Here is a 27,093-nt window from a genome sequence, read left to right as displayed (position 1 = left end):
CAGAGAAATAATAGGAAACAGTGGAGTTTCTTGAGCAGAAAAATTACATAGTTATATCTATGCTTTAGGAAGATCACTCTGATAGATATGTACAAGATGGATTGGAAAGAGGATAAACTAGAGGCAAGAAGATGCATTAGGAGGCCATTGCAGTAGTCTAGTGAGAGCTGATGAGGAATTGAACTAAGGTGATAGTGTGAATAGAGTAAAAGATCCTGAAGCCAGAGATGTTCCTGAAGAAAACTCAAGAACTAGCAACTGATTGGATATGTATGATGAAGGAGTAGCAATGAATTGAAATTGATTCCAAGTTCATAAAACTGATTGGCCAGAAGTAGGGTATTGCCCTTAGAAATAAGGAAGTATAGAAGGAGGGGTATTTGGGGGAGGGGGAGGGAAAGAGAATTCTGTTTTGAACTTGTTGAATTTGAGATAACAATCTCAGTAGAGAGGTCTAATAATAGCTGTCATTTATTTAGTACTTTAAGGTCTGCAACGTACTTTACATTTGTTATTTCTTTTGTTCTTTATAACAACCCTATGAGGTAGAAACTATTATCATCCCCCTTTTACAGATCAGGAAACTTAGACTGAGAGAGGTGGCGTGATCTGTTCAGCATCACATAGCTAAGTATCTGAAGCATAATCTGAATTTATATCCTTCTGATTCTAATTCTCTAATTCTGTTCTCCTGATTTCTCCACTGTGCCACTGGCTAAGTATTTGATCACGTGTAGTCCAGGGTAGTAACTAGGTGGAGGTAATTAGATCTGTGATTAGATCAGTTATTGAACTCATGGGAACTAATGAAGTCAACTGAAGTAGTCATAAAGATAGTGTAGTGAGAGAAAGTTAATGGTCTCATGTTGTTCCTTGAGATATTCCCCAAGTTAAGGGACACAGGATATGAATAATGACTAAGAAAAAGGACTAAGATGAATCATTCCAAGAGGAGGAAAACCAATAGATAACAAGAAGATAACAAAAAATGAAAGAGGAAAGAAAAGAAGAAGTCAGCTATATGAAGTGCTATAGTCACATCAAGAAGGATGAGATTGATCAAAGGGCTTTGGATTGCTGATTTGAAAGATCATTAATATCTTTTAAAGTAGCAATTTTAGTCACTTGAGGTCAGAAGAAGTTACCAAGTAGGTAAGAATAAAGGAAAAGGAACATAAAAAAATGTTTTCTTTTTTAAAGCCTAGAGGAAGAACTGGTTATTTCTGTGGGCAGCAGAGAATGAGCTCATAGATAGGAAGAGATTAAATTGATAAGGACTGAGATTAGGGTTTTGGTGAATATGGCATAAAGAGAAAGGAGATGAATATCATGTAGATGTGGTCAGAATTTATCTAAAAATGGAGATACTACTCTTTTGTAGGCTATTGGAGGAAAGAATGATTATCGAGAGAAACACTCTTTTACCTCTTGAAAAGCTCCAAGAGGCAGCCCAAGACTATGTGGATAATAGATTAAATAGTTGATAGCCATCAAATCCATAAGCCTTTATTTAAGTGCCTATTATATACAGGGGCAAGAATAGGAAGGAGTGGTGCTACCCACTGAGGAACCAGGAAAAACCTCATGGATGGTTCATGAAGAAGAAAAAATGTTTGAGAAAAATCTAGAAGAAAATAAAGGATTTCAAAAGGTAGAGAAGAGGAAGCTAAGAATACATTCTAGGAATAGAAGTGTCAATCAACTTTTATTAACCATTTATTATGTGTCAGCTACTGTGCTAAGCATTGGAGATAAAAGGCAAAAAAAAAAAAAAAATAGTCCCTTCTCTCAAGGAGTTCAATGGGAGGGACACATAGCTAACTATGTAAATAAGCTGTATACATGATAAATTGAAGAAAACTGCAGAGGAAAAACACAGTTAAAAGAACCAAGAAAGGAAAGCAGAAGGTTGGTATGTAAGCTAGGAAGGAAACTAGTACATTTGAGATAAGGAGGAGGGGAGGGAAGAGTTTTAGATGCAGATGAATGTCCATATGAAAGATGGACTTTCAGAATGCTTAGTAGGAGATGAAGGGTCAGGTTAGAAAAAGCAGCCCAGTGCCATTGTACCTCATAGTTTATGGAAGGAAGGAAGGTGTAAGAAATCTGGGAAGACAAGAGAGTCAAAAAGGTTTTCAAAGCCAAGAGAAGGATTTTATATTTGATTCTACAGGTAATAGGGAGCCACTGGAATTTATTGAATTGATGTTGGGAAGGTGGGGATAGGGAAGAGTGAAATGGCCATACCTACCCTACACTTTGCCAACTAAGTGAAGGATAGATTGGAATGAAGAGAGATGTAAGGCTTACATCAACAGAAGACTTACATTGGTCCTGGCATGAGGTATTCCTATGTTAGGGAGGCAGCAACATCAGAGAAGAGGGCAAATAATGTGAGGTGTTATAAAGGTGAAATCCAATGCCAAGCTGAACCCAGTGGGTTTGAGGGGCTGTAGACAACATTTGAGAACACTAGTAACCATCAGAGCCCATAAATTTATTCACTCATTAAAGGGAGAACAGTTATGGTGACTGCTGAGATGGTAGGAAAAATCCTGATGGACCTGGGAGTAAAGAAAATTGGGTTCTTGAATCATAGATCATCTTATATATCTAGACTATAGTTTCGTCATCTATAAAATGAGAGGACCAAAAAACTGATTTATAAGGGCTCTCCTAATTCTAAGAATGGGATTCATGAATCTCTGCTTTGTCTGAAGCAGATAGAGGTCACTATCCCCATTGGATCAGCCCATCCCTTATTAAAGGGATGTTATTAATTGGCTTTAGACCCCAACTGAACCCATCTTTAGGATATTCCATGAGGACATAGCCCTAAGATCCAGAGCCTTTGGCTGCCCTCTGAACTTAACATGCCAAAATGAGATTGCTGCCAGGCCTATCTTTTCCCCTGCCACTACTGAGATGGCCTGGAAATTAAAAACAATGAAATGAAAATTAAAAACAAGTGCTTGAAGGTGTCCCTTTAATTATTCCCCTCATTATAATGACATGTCTTTATAAGGCTCCCCAAGGCCAGGCTCACAAAGGAAGCTGGGACAGAATTACAATAAGCAGCGATGAGTATTGTGATTTTGCATCTTGGAGCCATTTTCCCTTGGAATGAGTTTCTTTTGAGGCAAAGCTAGTTCTTCAGGCCCTGTTGTAGCAGTACTTTAGTTAGCAAAGGGAGTGAATGAGACTCTGTGATAAAGGCAAATCTAGCCCTTCTTTGCAGCCCATGCACTGCCCAGGAGAACAAGAGTGGTTGCGAAGTGCACTGACAGTGTGCTCCAATCTGCTAGGAAAAAATGGGAGCTACTCTGATATCACTTGAGGATGCAAGGCCATTTTTCTATATTGGGTAGTATTAGGAGCTCTTGATGAAGGTAGGAGGCCACCCCTTTTGGCAGACCCTGTGATTTTACTACCTCAGGAACTTTAGGCAAGTCATTTCATTTCCTCTGGTCTTTTTCCTCCTCAGTAGAGCAGGGCTTATTGTCTGCCCTCTTGTCCTCACAGAGGTATTCTAAGGAGCAAGTATGATAATACTAAAAGATTGTAAAATGAGATTACTATCATGCTGTAACAAGAACAGTTCTGTCTGAACATGCCCAGAGGCAGTAAAGAGGAAGAAAGTGCTCTCTCACCAAGGGATTCTCTTAAGTATTTCATGAAGAGTGCTTTGCCTTATTTTGCATAATGTTAGCTTAATAGTCTTTTTTTTTTTCTGTTCTGAGACTTTAATATTTACTCTTTAGCTTCATCCTCAAAGTTTTTGAACCCTCACAGAATTTTTCTGGTAAATGTTATTTTTTAAAATTGAAGAATAGCTCACATAAAATTTCTATTTTTCTAGTATATTAAAAACTTAACAAAGCATTTTCCCCACAACAGTATAACAAGGTGGCTAATGCAAATAACATTAACCCCATTTTACAGAGGAATAAAATGGAGACCGAAAATAGGGAAGTGATTTATCCACAGCCACATAGTTGGAAATACTTTAGTGCTTTTTCTCTCTTTAACAAAGTTCTTTATGAGGGGAAAGAAGTTTCTTCAGAAGAGAAGAATCCAAAAGGATTCAGGTAGAATCCTTTTTCTGGAGGTTCTGCTTGTTTATAACTTTGTGATAGCTCAATCACTTCATTCCTATTTAAAAGTCACCTATTAGCTGGTAGAACTTGTCTTCCTAGATATAGTTTCCTATTTCTCAGCCTAGGCAAACAGCAAGGAGAGGATCCCAAGGTAAGAGAAAAGAGCACTGCGTTTGGAATCAGGTCCAAGTTTAAATCTTGATTCTAATACTTTAGAAGACAAATCATTTCCTCTCTCTAAAAGAAGTTTTCTAGAATTTCATGCAGAAATATGAAATAAACTTCTCCATTTCCCAAGTAGTCTGTGGGAGTTGACTTAGTTTGCCGTAGCCTAGAATTCCCATTCCACATTCAGTGATTACATTCTCTAAATGTGATCCAAACAGTTCTCCAGTTTTTTAGCACTTAACTCTAGGGCTTGGTGCTAAAAATAAACAAAATCCCAAAACAAGTATCATCAGATTTAGAGTTTAAAGGAACCAGAGAGCTCATATAGTCAGCCATCATTTTTACAAAGCAGAAAAGTTGAAGCTTCAGAAGGAAAGTTACTTTAGACAGGCAGTGAACAGCAGAACTGGTACTCGATCCAAATCCAGGTTCTTTCTGTTACCCTGTCCTGCCACTTTTTCTTGAGGGTTGTACATTCTGTTATGAGTGATAATAGAATATAAGATATAAGAGCAAAGCATAAGTCAAAGTGCTAGATATAGAAAATATGAAGAAAGAAGAATCATTCTTAGCTAGGAAAGTGTGTTCCATGTACCTGGGATTTCTGGTCCTGACCTCTCTGGCCTCTCAGGTCACTACTAAGCTTCCCTTTTCTGAGTCAGACTGGAGATTGTCCTTCCTTTTCCCCTCAGTATCCTAGCACTCCCTTCCCCCAAATCAGGCAGTCTGCAGTGAGTAGGGGTTGAAAAGGTGGGTGAGGGCATAGCATCAGCAGCCAATCATGGGCCTGCCAAGAGTGATCAAGCAAGTCATCTGTTTCCCTAAGTGGGAAGGAAAGCCTGAGTCGTGCTGCAGCTGCTAGAACCACCTCCCATCCACAGGCTGTCTCCTCATTACTCTGCCTTACCCGGGGGGATGGGAGCAGGGAAAGAGTGATACAGAGAATTCAGAATGGATAGGAGGGGAAACTTCCTCACAGGCCAAACTGTCCAAAAGTGGACCTGGCTGTCTTGAGAAGCAAGGAGCTTCTTGTCACTGGAGACCTTCAAGTAGAAGCCAAATGATCAATCACTTGTCAGTGACGTGAAAGGGAGTCCTGTCTGTTCAGAACTGGTTTGGACTTGTGCAGGTCCCTCTTAATTCTGAAATTCTAAGTGTTTTTCTAACTTCTTTTTTTTCCCCCCCTTGCTGAGGCAGTTGAGATTAAGTGGCTTGCCCAGGGTCACCCAGCTCGATGCTAAGTGTCTGAGGTTAGATTTGAACTCAGGTCTTCCTGACTTCAGGTCTGGTGCTTTATCCACTGTACCACCTAACTGCCTCATTCTAAGTGTTTTTCATAAGCTGTGTCCAGCTAACACTCAAAGGTGCACTCACTTGTATCAGTGTGCAACTCTTACTCAGCCTAACCCCCAACCAAATATTAAATCCTGCCTACATGACCTCCAGCCAAATAATGAATCCTGCCTGCAACATCCCTGGCATATGACCTTCTGACCTCTGCTTGAATACCTGGAAGTGCAAGGAACTAATTTCTCTATAAGGTAGCACATTGCACTTTTTTTTTTTTTTGACAAAAATTCTTATTATTAGGAAGTTCTTACTTAAGATAAATTAAAATCTACTTCCATATAATTTCATCTCATATTTCTTAATTTAGTTCAACAAGCATTTAGTATGTACCTGTTACGTTCAAGGCATTATGTTTGGCCCTTGGGTTTCAAAGACAAAAGGGAAAACAGTCCTTGCTCTCAAAAAGCATATATGTTCATGTTCAAGAGGGTTAGAGAGAGAATATAGGGAAACAAAATATTAGGCCCCTTGAGGAAACCCAAGAAATTCTTGACATCTTAGTTTTTTTTAAATGATGGAAAGATGTAGACAAAAAGAAAGTTACTTTCCCTCCCTGACCCTCCAAGTCCTCATCCATAAAATGGGAATGATGAAATTACCTACTTCAAAGGGTTACAGTGAGAAAAAGGCTTTGTAAACTTTAAAACACAAGAAGAATGTGAAGGTTTTCCCCCCCTACTTTTTAATAAATTCAAAAAGAGAAGAACAACTTTGTAGAAGATTGAAGGCAGCAGAAACCAAATTAAGGTTTGACATTGTCCAGAAAACAGCCTTGACCCCAATCTATTAAAGCCTTGTGGTGCTTACAGTTCTGGTCATTGGGAATGCAGCAGGATTGAAGGTGTGCTGAGGCCTGAATTAGTTGCTTTTTGCTCACCTAAGAGGGCTGACCTGGGGCCACATTCCTTGTGTTCTGATTCTGGACTTTTCCCAAATGCCAACCACAGAGGCATCAGGAAGTCTTTTTAACATCTCCATCTTTTTCTCCCCAGAAAATTTTGTATTGTTTGGAGCATTTTATTCCTACCAACTCCCTGGGGCATCATCCTTGCCTGTTCTAGACCAGACTTGAAACTGCAAGTTTCTGGGTCATGAACATGAACTTTCTAGGATGTGTGAGAAGGAGGAAATCTCCCCATCCATCTCGCCAACTTCTTTTTAGCCCTCATCTGAATAGAGTAGAAAATCTGTGCTTATGTCCTAGTGAGTTCTTAGAAGTCCCAAAGAACTGAAGAGATAGGTGTCCCAGGAGCAGGATATCTGTCCTGGGGTTGAGCTGTACCAGTATTGAACACAAAAATACAAGCTCCTGGAATTTAGAGCTATAAAAGGCTTTCTAGTCTACCTGCCTACAGGTGAAAAACTGAGGCAGAGGCAACTGAAACGATCTGCTCACAGTCATACAGATTGTGACACATGAAATTTAGAGTCACAGGACCAGATATTGAAGGCTGAAAAGGGACATCTAAAGTTGTCTAGTAGAATCCCCTCATTTTGTATACAGAAGACTTGAGGCCTAACCAGAGACAGGGACTTGACCCAATATCAGGACTGGAATCCAAGTACTGGTTTTATCGTCTCAAAACCAACAAGGTAGTTTTTGTAAAGTGTTTAATAGAATACCTGACACGTAGTGGGTGCTTAATAAATGCTTTTCCCTTTTTTCTTGTTGCCTCTAGTGCTTTCTACCAGCCTACTGCTGTTTGACAGTGATTATTAATAAGAATAACTCTATAGCACTTTAATGTTTATAAATGCTTTTCTTCTAGTAGTCCTCTGAGGTTGCTAGTTTAAATACTATCATACATACTATTAGGCAAAGAAACTTTGACTCTCAGTTTGACTGAATTGCCAAGGCTGACACAGCTAATATAAATGCAACAAATATTTATTAAGTATTAATTATTAACTAATTATATTCAAAGTACTACCAAAGGAAATGCAAAGTATAATTAAGACATGATTTCTCTGTCTTTAAAGAGTTTATGGTAAAGAAGGACACAATATTATATGATAAGGACATTCAGGAGATGCAAAATAAAGTGCTTCATGACATCTGAGGATGAAGATTATGATAAATTGAGGAGATCAATGAGATCTTCTTGGAAGAGACAGTATTTCAGTTATCTTTTAAAGGATAAATAGGAACTGAATAGGTCAAATGAGAGAAAGAAAACATCCCAGATATAGAAAGTACCTGAGCAAAGGTGTGGAGGCCAGAGAAAAGGCATTTATTAAGTTTTTAGTATGTTTGAAGCATTGTGCTAAATGCTAGGGATACAAAATACTAAAACAGAAACAATATCTGCTTTGAGGAACTTTGAGCTTTGTATTGTGGATGACAGAATAGAGAGATGAGTGACAGAGATAGTCATTTTGGTCCAGAAAATTCCAAATGAATCCGGCCATAGGAGTTCATTCAGGAGCAGCAGCATTGCTGATGGGTTCTTGATTTCTGAACTAGTAGAGGTGTCAACTGTATCCATGGATCTTTTGGGGAGAGAATGTAAAGGAGAGAGCAGGAGATGGGGGAGCTCTCCTGAGATAGTGTTCCTAGAGAGACATAAAGAGTCCTGGGCTCATGGCTCTTATCTGGACTCTACTGTGAGCAATGAGGACATGGAGGAAGAGCACGCGGGGCCCATGACTACAACAGGTGAGCTAGGATCAGGGTATTGTTCAGTTGGTCTTCCACTTAATATGAGGTGACATAGGGTAGTCCTAGATTATGGAGGACCATGAACAAAGAACTTGAATTCTATCTAGGATACAGTAGGAAGCCACTAAAGATTGTTGAGCCAAGGAATGACAGAGGCAGAAAGATTATTCTGGCAGTAGTGATAGGAAGGATAGAGCAAAACCAGAAGAGTAGAAGTGGGAATAGAATCCAGTCTTCTTACTTCAAATCTGGTGTTCTGTCTACTGCAGCTGACTCTTTTGTGAAAAAAGACATCTCTTCCCTTCTTCCTCCTATCACAGTGGCAAACTGGGCTTCAGGAATTTTTGTCTGTCAGTAAGTTTTTATGAAGTGCTTGCTGTATGCTAGACATTGAGTTAAGTGCTGGGGATACAAAGGAAACAAAAAGATACTCCTCGCCCTTAAGGGGAAATCATACATATGTACAAACAAGCTATATAAATAACAAATAATTACAAGAAAGAAGGCTCTTTAAAGGGGATTGGGGAAAGTTTGCTGTATAGAGTGGGAATTTAACTGAGAGTTGATAGCTGCCATAAAAGCCAAAAGCAGAGGAGAGGGAAAGCAGGCTAGCCATGGGGGATAGCCAGAGAATATGCTTGGAATGGAGAGATGAAGTATTTTGTGTAACAGCAAGGTGGTCAGTGTCAGTAGATTGTAGATTATATTCTGGGGTCAAGAGTAGAATATAAGAAGACTGGAAAAATAAGATGGGATAGATTATGAAGAACTTTGGGTACGAAAGAGGATTTTCTGCTTAGTCCTGGAAGTGATAAGGGAAGCACTGGACTTTAGGGATAGCAGGGACAGGGTAAGGCTTTAGGAAAATTACTTTAGTGGCTGAATAGAAAATGGATGGGAATAAGGACAGATTGGTGGTATTGATGCTAGTGCTGGTGGCTCAGTCATTTTAGTTCTGCCCAGTTCTTTGTGACCCCATTAAGAGTTGACTTGACAAAGACACTGAAGTAGTTGTAAAAGTGAAATCAGCAGAACTTGACATCAAATTAGAAATGGGGACTGAGAAGAGAGTGGAGGAATGTTGTGAGCCTGACTAACTAGAAAGAAGGTATTGCTCTTTAAAGTAATAGGGAAGTTTAGGATTATGAAAGATTTAAGAAAAAAGATAATGACTCTGGTTTTGGTCATATTAAATTTAAGATACCTACTGGACAATCAATTAGAGATATCTGAAAGGCACTTGCAAGACTGGATGTCAGCAGAGAGATTAAGGTTGGGTAAATAAATCTGAGAATCATCAGTCTAGAGAGGATAATTAAATTCATGGGAGCTTATGAAATCATCAAGCAAAATAATAGAGAAAAGAGGAGAGGGTCCAGGACAGACCCCTGAAGGACATCTATTGTATGATCTATGGGAGAATATAACAAAGGAGACTGAGGGGAGGGGTCAAATTGGTAGAAGGAGAATCAGGAGTGAATGGTGTCCTGAAGAAGGGAGAGGAATGAGCATTTACATAGCCCCTTTTATATGCTTTTACAAATATCTCATTTGACTACTTTGCATAGTATGTGCTATTCTGATCCTCATTTTACAGTTGAGGAAACTCAGACAAATAGAGACTAAAAAAAAAAAAAAAGTTACGTAGCTAATAATAAAGCTCTGAAACCTAGAACGAAGAGAATAGTGAGGAGAGGGTCATTTCTTAGTACCAAAGACCACTGAAAGGACAAGGAGAAGAAGGATTGAGAAAAGGCAACATTGGATTTATTAATTTGGGAGATCATCTGTAATTTTAGAGAAAGAAGTTTTGATGGAATGATAAGATCAGAATACAGATTATAAAGGGCTAAGAAAAGAGTGAGAGGAGAGAAAGTGGAGGTGGAGGTGCTTATTTTTTTCCACTAAGAGGTTTTCTTCAGTGTGTTTTTTTTTTCTATTTCACCAGTTGTATTTTTTTAAGGATTTATTTTCTTCAGAAGTTTGTTTCCTTCCTTGTTTTTAATTCTTCCAAGAGAGCCTTTTGAGTTGGAGACCAGTTTATAGCTTCCTTTGAGGCATCATCTGGAAATGTTTTGCCTTTAGTGTCCTCAGGATTTCAAGTCTCTTCATCCCTGTCTCCAAAATAGCTATCTGTGGTCAGAAATCTTATTGCTTTTTTGCTCATTTTAAAGGTTATCTGCTGCTAGGGCAAGGGGAAGATTGTCCCAAGCTTCCTCTTCAGGCAATAGGGGTTTTAATGCTACCCTGGGGCTGGGTGGTACAGCTGGCTCCCTCCCCAAGTTGGGCAGGCATGGCCAAGTCCCACTTGTTATACTGTGATTCAGGGCCTCACTATTTGCTTTCTGTAATTGCATTAGCTAATCTGTTGATCCACAGGACAGAGTAGTGAATGTGTCTGTATTTTGCTTAAGAGCCTCCCACTAGATTACCCACATTGACTGGGGATGGGGCTCTCCTCCCCTGGCCTCCCTGCTGCTCTGGGCTGCATCCCCCTCTTTCTCACACACACCCCTGCTTGATTGAGACAGACTTTTCCTAAAGTCCTTCCCAGATATCTTCTGCTGGAAATTTGTATCACTCTATTTGTGGATTCTCTCATTCCAAAACCTGTTCAAAGGCTTGATCTGGGATTCTGAGGGAAGTCAGAAAGAACTCAGACTGTCTACTCTCCACCATCTTGACTCTGCACTGGAGGCACTTATTAAAGGTAGCCTTTTTACATAGTTTAGCCACAAAGGGCAAAAGAGATATTAGGACAGAAGAAATATTGGTGTGGATGGAAAGATCAAAATAGGGTTTTTAAGAATAAGAGAGACATAAGCATATTTGTAGGCAATAAGGAAGAAGCCAGTAGATCAGGAAAAATTGGAGATAAGTGAGAAAGTGATAATGTCAGAGTATGTTGGAAGAGGGGGGATGGAATTGGATTGGAAGTAGAGGGTAAAAGAGATAGTGACAGAAAGCATCTATGTGATAGGAAATGTAAAGGAGAGAAGAAGGAAACCTGGCCAAATGGACTTTTTTTTTCCCAGTAAAATGAGGTAAGGTTCTCACTTGAAGACAGTTGTTGAAAAGGGCAGCCCTAATAGGTTTGAGGAGAGATAAAAAGGTTTAGAAGAGCTGCTGTGGAGAGGAGGATAATGAGTTGATGAGGAAAAGAGAATTGCTAGCAGCAGTGAGGGCCCAGTTGAGATTATGTAATAAAAATTTGTATCAGACCCAGAATGATTGCAAGACTTTTTTATTCAATTTTGTTCAATAGTAGGTAATGCAAAGATGGTGGGGGTGATTCAGAGGTGAGGCTTGGCTGAATGCAATTAGTGATAAAATAAGAGGGCCAAAGACTGAAGAAGAGAAAACCATATAGAGCTGACCTAGCTCCCCAAAAGGTCTTCAAGATAAGGAAAAAGGGATAAAATAATTAGATTAAGAGGTGATAGCCTAAGAGAGAATTAAGGGCTCAAGACATTAGGTGAGAATGAAGATCAGGGTTTAGTATGGGAAAGCAGAAAGATAAATGGAAAGTCACTTTTTTTGTACTTTGTCCTCTCCAGGTTGGTATTTCTGCTATCAAAGAAATAAAAACAGCCAGGCTAGCCTTTGTCCTAGAGTGACCCTTGACCATTTGAGAAGGACAGTAGATTCTATACTAGAAGAATGAAGTGTTTGGGATGGGGGAGTCAGTTTGTATTCCTGTGCAAGGGCAGGAATGAGAAGGGGCCTGAGGTTAGGAATACTGATTCATTCTGGTCCAGTGGTTCAAGTTTGGGATTAGAATGAAATGGGACACTCATAGATGGCCTCAGATTTAACAAAAAGAAGTTACCTAACAGAAGCCTGCAAGAGATGTTCAAGGAGGACATGGTACTAGGGAGACCACAGCCCCTTCCCATACTGAAATGCATTTGCTTTGAAAGGCATGGTGACTTGTAAGTCAGCAAGACATCAGTCAAGCTGAAGGGAAGCTAGCTACTTAGGGCTGTGCTTTGTGTGCCTTATGTCATTGGGAACTTGTGTCAGCAGTTTGACCTCTAGTCCCTTAAACCAGTCAATTCTCAATCACCAGAATGGTGATCCTTTCTTTTAGAAAAAAACTAGGCCACCCTATGTGAAGGGAACCTAGTAGATAATTCTCTTGCCACAATTGGTTACATAAGGAGGAATTGGGTTCTGTAGCAGGAACTTGAGACAGGATATATTGTATCTCAGGGAGTTGAAATTGTAATTATATGCAGGAGAATTCCTAGAATCACAATAATATAAAAATTAGAAGTGACCTCAGAGGCCATCTATTTTAACCCTGTGTATATAAGAATCCCCTCTGGATGGATTCCTTGGAAAGCCTTTTATGTTGCTTCTTATTTCCAGTGCTTAGCTCAATGCCTAGCATACAGTAGGTGATTATTAAATATTTAGTGGTTGTTGATGCTTTTCCTGCAGTAGAACTGTAACCTTGAGCCAATATGGTTTAATGGAGATATGAATCAAAGATCATATATTTTGTGCCTACTATGTGCTAGGCACTGGGGATCCAAATAACAAAGCATGAAACAATTACTACTCTTAAGTTTATATTGTATTTGGGAAGTAGAAAAGTACATTTATAAATATAATACATACAAAATAAAAATAAAGAAAATAAATACTAGTTTAAAACAAGAAAATTAGTAAGGGAGCAATTGACAAGATCAGAAAAGGTTTCCCCTTGGGAAAAAAAAAAATTGGTGCTTATACATGGCAATTCCAAAAGACTCATAATGGAAAATGCTATTCACATCCAAAGAAAGAACTGATGAAGGCTGAATGCAGATTGAAATATACTGTTTTCATCTTCTTTGTCTTTTTTATGATTTTTTTTTCCTTTTGGTCTATCCCTTCTTTCACAACATGAGTAAAATGGAAATAATGTTTTACATGATTGCATATATATAGTCTATTTACAACTCAACCTTTTTAAGGAGAAGTGAGGTAGAAAATTTGGAACTCCAATTTTTTTTTATGAATGTTAAAAATTGGGTTGACATGTAATTGGAAAATAAAATACTACTAAAAAAGAGAAACAATGGTATTTGAGAAAACTGAGGAAATTTTTTTTAAAACAAGTCTCTGATAAAGACCTCATTTCTCAAATATATAAAGAATTGAATCAGATTTATAAGAGTACAAGCCATGGGGCAGCTTGGTGACTTAGTGGATAGAGTACCAGCCCTGAAATCAGGAGGACCTGAGTTCAAATCTGGCCTCAGATACTTAACACTTCCTAGCTGTGTGACCCTGGCAAGTCACTTAACCCCAATTGCCTCAGCAAAAAAACCAAAACAAAACAGAGTACAAGCCATTCCCCAACTGACAAATGGTCAAAGATTATGAACAGGCAATTTTTAGACAAAAAAATCAAAGCTATTTATGCTCATGAAAAAATTCTCAAATTCATTATTGATTAGAGAAATACAACGTGGTTTTGTTGTTGTTATTGTTTTCTTCTTTCTTTTCTTTTTCTCTTTTGTTCTGGTTTTTCTTTTACAAATGTGACTTGTAGAAATATGTTTAGTATGACTGTACATGGATAACCTATATCAGATTGCTTGCTATTTTGGGGACGGGAGAGGAGGAGAGAAAAAAATTGGAACTCCTAATCTTATAAGTGAATGTGGAAACTATCTTTACATGTAATTGGAAAAAAAAATACCATTAAATAATGTGAAAATCTCTTTGGGATACAGATCTAGTAGTGGTATTGTTGAATCAAAGGGTATGCACAGTTTTAATAGTCCTTCATGCATAGTTTCAAACTGTTCTCTCGAATACTTGGTTCAATTCACAATTCCACAAACAGTATTTAATGTTTTTAATTAAAAAGTTTTAATTTTATTTTTAAAAATTTTTAATTTTTTAATTTTAAATTTAAAAATAGCCAGTTTTCCCACATCCTCTCAAACATTTATCATTTTCCTTTTCTTTTATATCAGCTAAACTGATAGGTGTAAAGTGCTATCTCAGAGTTGTTTTAGTTTAAATCAATGATTCATTTTTTCATATGGCTATAGATACATCTCAAAATTGTCTACTAATACCTTTGACCATTTATCAATTGAGGAATGACTTGTATTTTATAAATTTGAATCAGTTCTCTCTATATATTTTAGAAATAAGTCCTTTGTCAGAAATACTTGTTATAAAAATTGTTTCCCCACTTTGTTTTCCTTCTAATCTTGATTGTGTTGGTTTTGTGCAAAACCTTTTTAATGTAGTCAAAATTATCCATTTTGCATTTCATAATGTTCTCTATCTCCTGTTTAGTCATAAATTCTTCTTCTCCGTAGATCTGACAGGAAAGTTATTCTTTGATCTTCTAATTTGTTTATAGTATCACCCTTTATGTCTAAATCATATACCCCTTTGAATTTGTCTTGGTATAGCATGTGAGATGTTGGTCAGTGCTTAATTTCTGCCATACTCTTTTCCAGTTTTCCCAGCAGTTTTGTGTAAAATAGTGATTTCTTATCCCAGAAGCTGTAGTCCTTGGGTTTATCAAACTCTAGATTACTATAGTAATTGATTACTGTGTCTTGTGTACCTAACTTATTCCACTGATCCACCACTCTATTTCTTAGCTAGTACCAAGTAGTTTGGATGATTGCTTGCTGCTTTATAATATAGTTTTAGATCTGGTACAGCTGAGCCACCTTCCTTTGCATTTTTAAAATTACTTCCCTTCATATTCTTGACCTTTTGTTATTCCATGTGAATTGTGTTACTATTTTTTTCTAACTATAAAATAATTTTTGGTAGTTTATAGATATGGCACTGAATAGGTAAATTAATTTAGGTAAAATTGTCATTTTTATTATAATTAACTCAGTCTACCCACATGCAATTGTTTCTTCCATTTGTTTAGATTTAACTTTATTTATATGAAGAATGTTTTGTAATTATGTTCATATAGTTCTTGAGTTTGTCTTTTGTGGATAGATTATCAAGTATTTTATATTGTTTACAGCTAATTTAAACAGAATTTCTCTTTCTATTTCTGGCTGCATGCCCAAAGAAATTTTCTTTTTAAAGGGGAAAAGGACTTGTTAATACATAAATATTTATAACATTTCTTTTTATGATGGCCGAGAATTGGAAATTGAGGGGATGTCTGTTCATGGTTAGTGACTGAACAAGTTGTTATATATGATTGTAATGAAACATTATTATGCTGTAAAAAATGGCAAGCAGATGCTTTATGAAAACCTGGAAAGACATAGAATGAAATGATGCAAAGTGAATTGAGCAGAACCAGCAGAAAATTGTACACAGTAACAGCTGTGATGTACAGTGAACAACATGAATGACTGAGTTGTTTTTAATAATATACTGATCCCGGTCAGTCCCAAAGGACTCTTCTCCTGGCTAAAAATCCCCAGTTCACAGAATTTCAGAATATCAACTCATATCTAAAAAGGAATCCCTTCTAAAACAGAACATCAACTAGACAGCCTTTACTTGAAGGTCTCCAATAAGAGGGAACTACTATCTCCCAAGGCAATGCACTTCATTTGTGTGTAGTCCCAATTGTTAGGAAATTTGTCCTTACAATTTGCCTAAATCTTCCTATTTTCAATTTCTACCCATTAAACCTAGTTCTAATTTCTGGGATTAATAATAATAACAGCCTTTATAGAGAGTTTTAAGATTTGTGTTTCTTATGTGATGCTCACAACAACTCCAAAAAGTAATTGCTATTATTATCTCCATTTAAATTTAAAAAAAAAAAAAAAAAAAAAAAAAAAAGGAAACTGAGCCACTCAGGTTAAGTAACTTATCAAGGATCACACAGCTAATATCTGAGGTAGAATTTGAATTTAGGTCTTTCTGACTCCCAAGTCCAGTAATCTATCTTCTTCCCCTTTTCCTTCCTCTCTTATTCCATTATTTCCTTCCTCCCTCTTTGCTTGTTGTAATGGGCTGAAGTTTGAGTTGATACACTTAGGTCCCAAGTACATGAGGCTAAATAGTAATTGGGCTATACTCTATTAATATACATGATTGGATAAAGAATGGTCCCTGCCCACTCTCTGTGCAAGTCCTGATGTGTTGTACAGGAAATGACGATTTTGGTGGGTGGAGGCAGAGAGAGGAACAGGAAGAGAAGCTGGGAGAGATTGGGCCTGGGTCCATTCTCCTGGCTGCTGGTCGTGTGGCTGTTGGTCTAGCTAGCTTCTTGACTCAGCTGCACACATTGCTATCGCCGATTCTCTTCCACCTTCGATCCTTCTTCACTGAGAATAAAGACTGATGATTTTCCCCTAACCTGAACTCCGGACTCCTGCTGATTTTAAAATACGCGATCTTCACAGCTTGTTTCTCTCCTTCCTTTTTCTCTGTCCACATATAGAGTATCATATTCTTATTTGCAGGTGCACTGCTCGAAGGAATATACATTTTGATCACTGAAACCTCACAACTTATCTTAGGATTTACAAGCTAGATTTCTTAAGGAACATGCCTCATTGATTGGCCAACAATAGTTCCCAGTCCAAATCTCACTTGGTTGTTGTTTGAGCTGTCTTGGTTCAGAGTAAATATAAATAGAAGTTTCTGATTGGGCAGAAACCTTGAGGATCTTCCCCTCCTAGATTAAATTTTTTTTTTTTTTTTTTTTTTTGACTAGGTAAAAGAGTCCATTCTTTGCTTCATTATGGATCTAGCCTTCATTGTGGACTGAATGGGTGTTGCCTTAGACAAACTAAGACCAGCTTAAAAGATCTTAGCTTAAAAATAACATCTCTCTTGCACTGCATTAGAGAATGCTTAAAAAATTTTTTTTTTCAATTAACAAACATCATTTTCTCCTTTCTGCCTCTTCTTACCTATTTGGGGAAGGGGAATCAATCTTATAACAAATATGCATAATCAAGCAACACAAATTCCCCACATTGGCAGTGTCCAAAGATGTATGCACTAGAGACTTGATTTGAATAATGCTTTCTAGAATTTTGTTAGATTCATTGGACCATATTTTATAGACTATTCTCTTCCTTTTCATGAAAATCAGAATGTTTTTCCTTCTGCAGTTTTTCAAAGAAACTTTCTCATTGTCCTGAAGATCCTGGCAAGGAGAATTATGAATAGAAGTTACTATTGTTAAAAAAAAAAAAGTTACTATTGTTTGAGAAGTCTTCCAGCGAGTACTCTTGACTGCAAGAGATCACTCATCAGTCACGTCTCCAGTTGCCCATTTGTCCTTTTGGTTTTTGATTAGGACATGGGCACCTGGACCCAATATCTGATTGTCCCTAGCTTGATTTTCTTCCTGTCTCTGGCAGTTCCACTGCAAGGTTTGCATTCTTCCCCAGTACCCTCCTCCACATCAAATCCAGTGGAAACTCAGTCTCGAGGAGGGAAAATAAAGCATGAACATGGCTGTCACACATCTTACTGGGAGAGAATACATTTGGAGCCTTCAGCCCTTTGGCTCCCTCCCTGGCTTTCCAATCCTCCTGGTTCCCCACTCATTTTAGAACTGCTGAGCTCTGCAGAAATTCGGTTTCCACATTTGCACAGATGACAAAGTGCTCAGCAGTGCAGCCAAGCAGGTGACGTCACTGAGCCAGTGTGAACAATCCGTCGTCTCCCAGCACCCTGCAGCCCTGGCATTGGCCTTCACTTCCAGAGACTAGAGCCATTATGCCTCTCTTTCTCCAGGTTGAGTTGCTTCTTCATAAGCAAAGGAGGGAACTTGTATTTCCATCCTCACAATATCAACTTGTATAGAATTCAGATCTTCCCAAGTGAAGGGAATCTCCAGAGCGTCCATTTGGATGGAGCCTTGTTCCAAGTTTTTTATGAGGGAAAGGGTGTTTAGCTCGTAATTTTAAGAACCAGAGCTTAGGTACTTGGTGCAGTGGAGTAAGCCTCCAAATTTGGGATCCATAACAAAATGATGGCTGGGTCTATGAGAGGCCAGCTATTAGCTAAGTGCCTCCATGTCTTTGGTCATGTCATTTCCTAAATGTCCTTTTTTTCCCCTTATTAAAAATTATTTTTAAAGTCCAACTCAGAAGGCATCTTTGAAGGAAGACTTTCTTTTGTTTTCTCCTTGGAGTCCTATTTTTTTAGCATTTCCACATATCCTGCTGTGTCCCTAAGGACAAATGAGTCTTCATGACTCTGAAGAATATCTTCCTATCACTTACTTTCTTATACTGTATGATTTAAAAGATTCCTCTCTCACCATACCACTTCGCCATGAAAATGACTATTTTGTAACTTTCTAATGAACTTGCATGTCATACTGTATATTATAGCTATCCATGTTAATATCTTATCACCTTACAAAGTTTAAACTCGATTTTATAATTAGCTAAATTAAATAGCTTCTTCTTTATACCTACCCCCAATCTTTAGTGCCTAGTATATATTAGGTTTATAATATATATTTGTTGAATGAAGCTATAGAGCCTGGAAAGCTATGTTGGTTTCTGTGTTCTGATTAGGTAGAGTCATAGGGAAAGTATCTTAGGTTGTATATTGGCTTTTTATTTTATTTATTTCATTGCTTTAAAAATCTTATTATTTCACTATTATAGGTCAAGATGTTGACTTCCCCACACTTTAGTCTAGTGTAAAGTCTCTTTACACCTTATCTAGGCTAATCCTTGAACCAGAGATGCACTCCACCAACTAGGACTGTTTTTGAAATCTTTCCAGTTTGGTAAGAACTGTGAGAGCTTGCACTTTGCTGCAATAGATTCTTCTGCATTCCTGCTTAAACACCTTTGGTACCTTAGTGGAAGCATTCTGGCACAGTAGAAAATAAAGTACATTTGAAATCAGGGGACCTGACATCCATTCCCAGCTCTGCTACTTACTGTTTGTGTGATCTTGGAAAAATCTCTGGATATCAGTTTCCTCATATGTAAAATGAAGGGGGTGAACTAGATGGACCCTTACAGCTTTAAATATATGATCCTATTATCATTATAAGTGATTATTGGTATTTATTATTATTGATGGAATACTTCATTTCTGTATCACTTTAAATTTTATTGAGCCCTCTCTGCTGCTAGACAGTACTATACCCACATATCAACCTAATATCCCCTTCTCCACAGTGGCCTTTTTATCCCTCTTCAAACTTCCATGACTCCTTCCTACACTCTCTCAGCTTAGAAACTTGCCTCATATTTTACAGAAAAATTTAGACCATTGTCTGTGAACTCCCACTTCTCTCTTCTTCCATTTCTCCTATATCTTCTGCTCCTCCTGTATTTCATTCCTGTCTTACTTGACCAACTTACCAAGGCTAACTCCTGTCCCTTCCTATCTCCTCTAAGTGATTACCTCCTCTGTCATCTCCACTCTTATCACATGTTTTCAGTCCCTCCCTGTCTCCTGGCTCATCCCCCACTTCCTGCAAACATATCTATGTCTCCCCAATCTTGGAAAAAAACCTTCTTTGACCTTGCAGCACTGCCAACTCATTGGTCCCAGGGTCACACAGCTAGTAAATACCTTACTCTGGATTTGAACTCAGGTCTTTCTTATTCTAAGCCCAGGCCTTTATCCATTGCACCACCTAACTACTTAAGTGGCATAAGATTGCCTTGAAAAATGGTGAATTCACTGTCAATGCAGGTACTATTCCTCTTATGTAGTCATTACCTTCATGGAGCTTACTACCTTAATTGGAAAGTAATATTCAAAATGCAGCATTATATGATAAATATAGTGGAACAAGGGTAGGAGACTTCTGTCTCTGAGAGTCTAATATTCTGGAGGGTTGGAGTACTTCAAAATTAGGCCAATCAGAACATTTCATTGATTTGCTACATTCTTATCAAATCCTCAAGATGCTACAGAGTGAAAAGGAAGAGTAAGACCAAGGCTGAAGAGGTGTAGATGATCAATGGAGAAGATCTTGGACCTAAAGCAGGCTGGGCTAGAAGTCTTGGTTGTGATGTGGGACTCCTCATGAGGCCTATCTCTCCTGATTTCTGCATGTGGAACACAGGAAAGGAGTCCACTGACTCCCTGCCTGAATGGTGTTCCTCTTCCCAGAGGACCTGAGTGAGGGCAGTGGCTTTGGCCAAGTGTTGCTTTGATCCTTACTATTCTCCCTCCTCCTGGTGTCTCAAAGGAGCTAAAGCTCTTGTTTAATCTAACTATAAGGAAAATAGATTGTCCCCAGCCCAGGCGCTCGCTAATTCCCGCTGATCGTCAGAACCCAATTAAATGAATAATAATTAAAGAAATAAATTTCTTTCTCTGGCCCCTGTGTGAAACTTTGGTTCAGCAAAAAAAAAGTATGAAAGGAGGCCAGGAATGGGGACCACACCAAAAAGGATTTGCCAGGAAATGTTGACAAGCTTCATGGCATGTGATCCACAGCTGACCTTGTGTATGTAGTACATCAAGTCAGATGACCAGGAATGGCAAGACCTGGAAGCTAGGAGACAAGGATAAGTTTGTAAATGTAGCAAAGCCATATTTGGGACTGGGGAGAAATACTTAACAAGAGTACCCGATCTGGATTTGGAGGACATAGATTTAAAATCCTAGCTCTGCTATTTGTAACCTGGGTGACTTTGGGCTTTCATCTTCCCTCTCTGAGTCTTAGTTTTCTCCTCTATAAACTAGACAATCTAGGGTTGATTATCCTATTAGTTGAGAACAGTAGATGGGATCCTCCCTTTTCTGTTGGCCTTCCTCCAATAGAGCATGTCACCAAAATGACCAGAGATAGAGGTTAGCTACTGCTCCTCCCCTCCCTGCCTCAGCTAATCATTCTGGCTTTGTGTTTGGGACGCTACTTTATTGCCTTATCCCCAGTCTTGCCTGCTTTGTAGGTTAACAAGAGGAGAAATCTGTTACTGGACAGAGTCAAAGGTGGCTCTTCCTTGGATACCCTGAGGAAGACAGGAGAACATGAAAGTTCTCCTGTATGAGTCCTGAGCAGAACTTGTACTGAGGGCTTTGCTTACATTGAGGCAGTGGGGTATAAAGAAAAGGTTAATTTCATTTGTGACCTGGGTTCTCATCTTTCCCTTGACACTTATTAGCTGTATAACTCTAACCAGGACTTAGTATTTATTAAGTACAGCTATGTACTGAAAGGTTGAGGGGCAGGGGAAGGAGGTAGGGAGGATAAAGATTTCAGACAATCCCTGCCTTCAAGGCATATTTCACATGCTAATGGGGGAAACAAAACATAAAAAGAAACTGAAAACAAGTTTGGGATGCAATAAGGAGAAAATCCCCAGAGTGCTCTCTTTAGATGGGAGGACCTCCTGTCACTTTCCTGCCAGTGTTGAGAGGAATGTGTTTCTAAGCAGATTTTTCATTTTGCAAAACAATGAGTCCCTAGAGATGATGGAGCCCAAGAAAGCAGTTCAGCCTCCTTGAACTTCAGTTTCTTCTGTAAAAGAGATATTTTCACTACCTGCTTCTCAGGATAAAGAGAAATATGGATGTAATGTATTGTAAAACCCCATAGTTCTATATAAACTGTGAATTGTTATATGCTTTTGTCTGCCTAGCATTTTGTGTGGTGCTACACTTGAGCAGGAATCCCCTGTATAGCAAACCTGAAAAGTGGTCTCAAGGCCTCTGTTTAAAGACAGGAAATTGTTATCTTAGGGGTAATTGATCTTTATCTTTTTAAGTATCTGAAGTGGAACCAGGCTCCTACTTAGACCTGAAGGACAAAACTAGGAGTGGTGGACAGCAATTGCATAGACAAATCATTTTCAACTTTGGAGCTCTCTCTAGTGCCTTGGGGAATACAAAGAAAGTCAAACATATAGCTGTTGCTTTCTAACAGTATAAAAAGAGACAACTTGTAAACAACTATGTACTAATAAGATCCATCCAGTGGAAATAAGAGGTAATCTTGGGGAAGGCACTGGTTGGAGGACAGAGAAGGAAAGTGTTTCACCAGAGGTGGAAGGGAAGGTAATAAGGATTTATACAGAACCCTACTACATGCCAGGTATTGTGCTAATTACTTTTTTTTTTTTTTTTTTGAAGAAAGATCTCATTTGTAGAGGTATTGTGAGTTTCCCATCATTGGGAGTATTTAGTCAAAGGCTGAATGATTACTTATGGGTCATGTCGTAGAAGAGATTTTTAGTCAAATAGAGATTAGAATATATATCCCAAAAACATGTCTGGAACAAAGCTTTTCTTTGGAGCAAGCCTGCTTCAGATTCTTTCAAGAATAAAATTGATGTTTCCCCACCCACCAGCTTCCCTGTCACTAGTGATATACATGAAGTAATTCCCCTCCCCCCACATATCATTCTATTTCTCCATACTAGATCCATTCAGTTTTTCTTTACACAAATGGTTATGTCTAGGCCTCAAGGACTCAACCACCATAAAGGGAGCCTGCTAGAAATTTGAGGAGAATCTAGAGTGAGGATATGGGGGCCACAGAACCTTTTTCCTTTATGCCTGGCCAAGTCACCTAATGTGTCTGCACTAACTTCCTTAGCTTTCCAGTTAGAGAATTGAATGACATGATTTCTAAGGCCCTTTTCATTCTAAATCTCATGATCCTACTTTTGCTCATCTTGCTTTTCTGAGCTGACAGCAGGGCTTCTGGTCTTGGGGCTCTGGCTGCTAGGACGGATTGCAAGCCAGGGAGTTGGGCCAGGGTCCTATTATTAATCCTTGCTGTAATCATGCATTTAATGGACATGACAGTTTGTAGTCTCTCAGAGAGACATGTTTGGGCTCAGCTGAGGTAGGTGCCAACCTTCACCCTTGATGAAGCTGGCAACTGCTGAATTAGAGGATAAGGAGAGAGTAGCAGCATCCCATCTAGGTGTATTAAGAGCTGACCACCCATGTATACTTATTGTGTATCTAATTTATATTTTAATATATTTAACATCTACTGGTCATCCTGCCATCTAGGGGAGGGGGTGGGGGGGGGTAAGAGGTAAAAAATTGGAACAAGAGGTTTGGCAATTGTTAATGCTGTAAAGTTACCCATGCATATATCCTGTAAATAAAAGGCTATTAAATAAAAATTTAAAAAAAAAAAAAAAAAAAAAAAAAAAGAGCTGACCACCTCTCCATGGGCCATGCATGGCCTTCTTACAGATGAAGTGCCATTTCTGGCCTAAAAAAAATACACGTTCCAAGAAGAGAAACAAAGGCTTCTGTCCCCTGGAAAGAAATTCTGAATTAACCCTTCTCTTGTTACTTACCTTAAACCTTTAAGTGTGTTTGACAGCCCCTTGGACTGCTTTTCTTAGCATTCCTAGAAAGAAGGAAGAAAGGAAATAAACATTTGTCAAGCACCTATTATATGCCAAACTCTGAACTAAGCACTTTACTGGTATTATCTCATTTAATCCTCATAGTAACCCTGAGAGATAGATATTATTTTTCCTTTATATTTCCTTTGAGGAAACTGAGACAGAGTAAGGTTGAGCAATTTGCCTAGGGTCATATAGGTGTATGTAACTGTCTAAGTTAAGACTTGAACTCAGATCTTCTGATTCTAGACCAGTTCTCTACTGTATCACCCAGCTCTTTCATCCCAGGGCAAAAAAGACCACATAATAGTATCCATCAAAATCTACTAGGACGAAAGTCCCAAGAGCAAGAGTCTACCCTCATAGTCATTCCTTAACTAAGACAATCCATCTTATGACACTGTGCATTTTCCTAGACTGTTCCCCATGTTTGGAATGCTCTTGCTCCTCGCTTCTACTTCTTGATTTAGCTGCCTTCACATCTCAGCTAAAATTTCACTATCTGCAAGAAGTCTTTCCTAGTTCTTTCCTCTGAGACACCATCCATATATTGTATGGATATAATTAGATATTGTCTCCCCCATTAGAACCTGAGCTCCTTAAAGGCAGAGACTGTCTTTTACCTTTCTTTGCATCCCCTAAACTATGTCTTGTACATAATAAGTGTTTAATAAATCCTTTTATTTATTATTGAGCATTAGGGGTAAGCCTCCTGAGGCAAAATTTGCCTGAAGCTCTTTTAAACCTTCATTTTCCTAATCAGTTATCTATTTCACCTGTACATGGGGTGTCATTAGGTCTGTCCATAATTCCCCATATTTGTCTCTTCACTGTTACCTCCATTGGTGGTACTTACAAATTTCTTTGCTGTTAGTTATGCTGTTGCTGTCCTTGAGTATGTTGCATTCGTTTACTTTTTCTATTATCTGGAACATTGGAGAATCAAATAATCTCTTCAAGTCTGATTTTTTCTAAGAATATTTCAAATGCCTCTTATTGCACATCTTTTTTCACTTATAGTTAAAGTTCATATTTTCAAGATAGGTCACCCTTGCTGCATCCTGAATTTCATTGCTCGTGAGAGCACATTCATTCCATTCCCTCCAGTATTTTCTGGTGGGTCCAGAATTGTGTTACTCTAATTTCATTTTCTTTGTATTTGAAGATTTTTTCCCCCATGTTTTTGAAATGGCTTAATTTAACCACTAAATCACTTGAAGTTTTTAACTTTAGGCTTTTTCTTGAGTCAATCTATAAATTCTTTCAGTTGGACTAGGTAAAAGAGAGGAGATTCTATGCCTCAATTGCTTCCTAGTCTTATTTACTGGACAGGTGCAACCTTAGTCAAACTGAGACCTGTTGAAGAGCTTATCTTAAAAAGGCCGAGATCTCCCATTGCATTGAGGGCCACTTCTGGTTGTCCTGATCTTTATCTGGCCACTGGACCCAGATGCTCTGGAGGGAAAAGTGAGGCAGGTGACCTTGCACAGCCCTCCCTCACTGAAATCCAATTCACTTGCATATCATGGCATTACCTCCCTGATGTCATTTTGCTCTTCCAAGAAGGAAGGACAAACAACAAAGACAATGAGGGCCTGAATTAACTAGAATGTTAGTATTGAAAATGAAAAGGATCATCAGAAAATCACTTTTTAGGAAGAGCGACAATATAATTATTATATATTATACCAGTTCATTTTATAGTCTCCTAAAACAAATAATCTGATACCAAAAAGCAAAGGGAGGTGAAGTGAAAATCCAACTAGAGTAGTCCATCCTACGTTGAAGGGATTAGGGATAAAGCACTATAAATTTTTTGGCCTTCCTTTTACATAGAGAAGTAATCTGAATTTTTTCCTTTATCTTTTATGAGATATTTACAGTACCTTAGTGTAAAAATGTGAATTAAGACATGATTTATGCATTTATGAATTTTTAAACTTTTTCTTTGTCATTTGCTGACCACATATTGTCTGTGGTTTTCACAAAACTCCCCCCCAAAAGTTCCCATTTCATTTCTTATGCCTATCCACAACATATCAAAACTGCAACATGGAAAATCCCAATGTACACCTCCAACAAGTGGTCTTTCAGTCTCTGACAGTGTCCATTGAAGAAGGACTCTTATTTCCTGATGTTAGCCAGCTCATTCTATTTTTGATCAGTTCTAATTGTCAGGATGCTTTTTCCTTAGTTTCCTATTGTGAATCATTTTCATTGTTCCTAATTAAGTCAAATACTTACAAACAGCTCTCACTGGTTGATTCTTCTACCTCCAGCTTGCTACCTCCCTCATTCTTCTTTCAAGACTTATTGTCTCATATTTTCAACTGATTCTTCTGTACATGATCTCAAGATCCTTTATTATTCTGAATACTTGTCAGCATACTACAGCATAAGATCTGGAGAGGGAAGGGTACGAAACCACTTGTTGCCTTTCTGATTCTGGACGCAGTGCTTCTTTCAAATTAACCTAAAATTGCTTGTGCTAGTTTTTAACTAGGAGCTATTAATAGAAGTTGCAGAGTCCACTTTTGTTTAATGGAAATACAAACTTCCCAAAAGTGGAGGGGCCTGCCTCGAGTGAGTAGATTTCCTATTACTAGAAGGTTTTGCACAGAAACTGGATGTGTCCTGAAAGTGTTTGAGTTAAGAGTGTTTGAAGGTAATCTCATTCTTTTCAGAACTCAGGATTGTGAGCCAACCCCACATCTTTGCCTTCTGATTTACTTAGAGACAAGTGCAGAGAAGAAGAAATGGGTCAAAATAGCCTTCTCCCTTCCCTGTATATGAGAATAATTATTATAATAGTATATATTTCTGAAGTATTTTAATGTTTACAGTGCTCCTCTTCACAACATTCCTCATAAGGCTTATAATACAAGTAAGACTATTATCTCTATACTTCATAGCTGAGAAAATTGAGGTTTACATAGCAAATTACCCAGAGTAATTGTGCTAGTATTGAACTTAAAAGCTGCAATTCAAACTAAGTCTCCTTGCTCTAAATACAGTACTCTTCCTGCTATGCCCTCAGGGTTTGGGGTGCTGACATTGCCACAAGTTCTGAGTTAAGCCCAAGACTCTCCACCCTGTCTGAGAATCAGCACAAAGTGAGCTCTCTCACAGCTTCCCACCCCCAACTCTGTCTCACTGAGCATGTTGAGTTTGATTTATTCATTTGGTGACACAGGGAAGATTTGTGTTGTAAAGTGAGGATGGATGGGGTTTTTTTTGGTAAGTTCCCCAGGAAGTGAAAGTTCTAGAAAATGCTAACCACCTTCTGCTCTCTAGGTTCACTATTGAATCAGTTTAACTTCTTAGCACCTCTCCAGGTTGGGGTTTTATTACCTCTTTTTATGTCAGTTAGTTTATGTGCATTTTTTAACACTGAAAAGCATTTGAAAAGGTGCCTCACTGTTCTTGTCAAAACTCCCACAGTGAGACCAGAAAGAGAATTTTTTAAAAAGAAAATGAAATAAGCCCCCAACCCCCAAACCTGAACCTCCCTCCACTTGCCCATACATGGCACTAACTGTATTCAGTTTTAATCGAGGATTGT

The 27,093-nt window shown here is 38.3% G+C and overlaps 1 protein-coding gene across 3 annotated transcripts in view; it reads left to right on the top strand.

The window, feature by feature from the left end:
• ZC3H3 (zinc finger CCCH-type containing 3) overlaps positions 1-27,093 on the top strand; it is a 488,431-nt gene that overhangs the window by 360,086 nt on the left and 101,252 nt on the right. The window lies entirely within an intron of this gene.

This window comes from Sarcophilus harrisii, chromosome 1 (genome assembly GCF_902635505.1).
Source record: "Sarcophilus harrisii chromosome 1, mSarHar1.11, whole genome shotgun sequence".
In the NCBI taxonomy this organism is placed as follows: Eukaryota; Metazoa; Chordata; class Mammalia; order Dasyuromorphia; family Dasyuridae; genus Sarcophilus; species Sarcophilus harrisii.
Note: the sequence above shows the minus strand (reverse complement) of the source record. Positions and strands in the feature narration are given on the sequence as shown.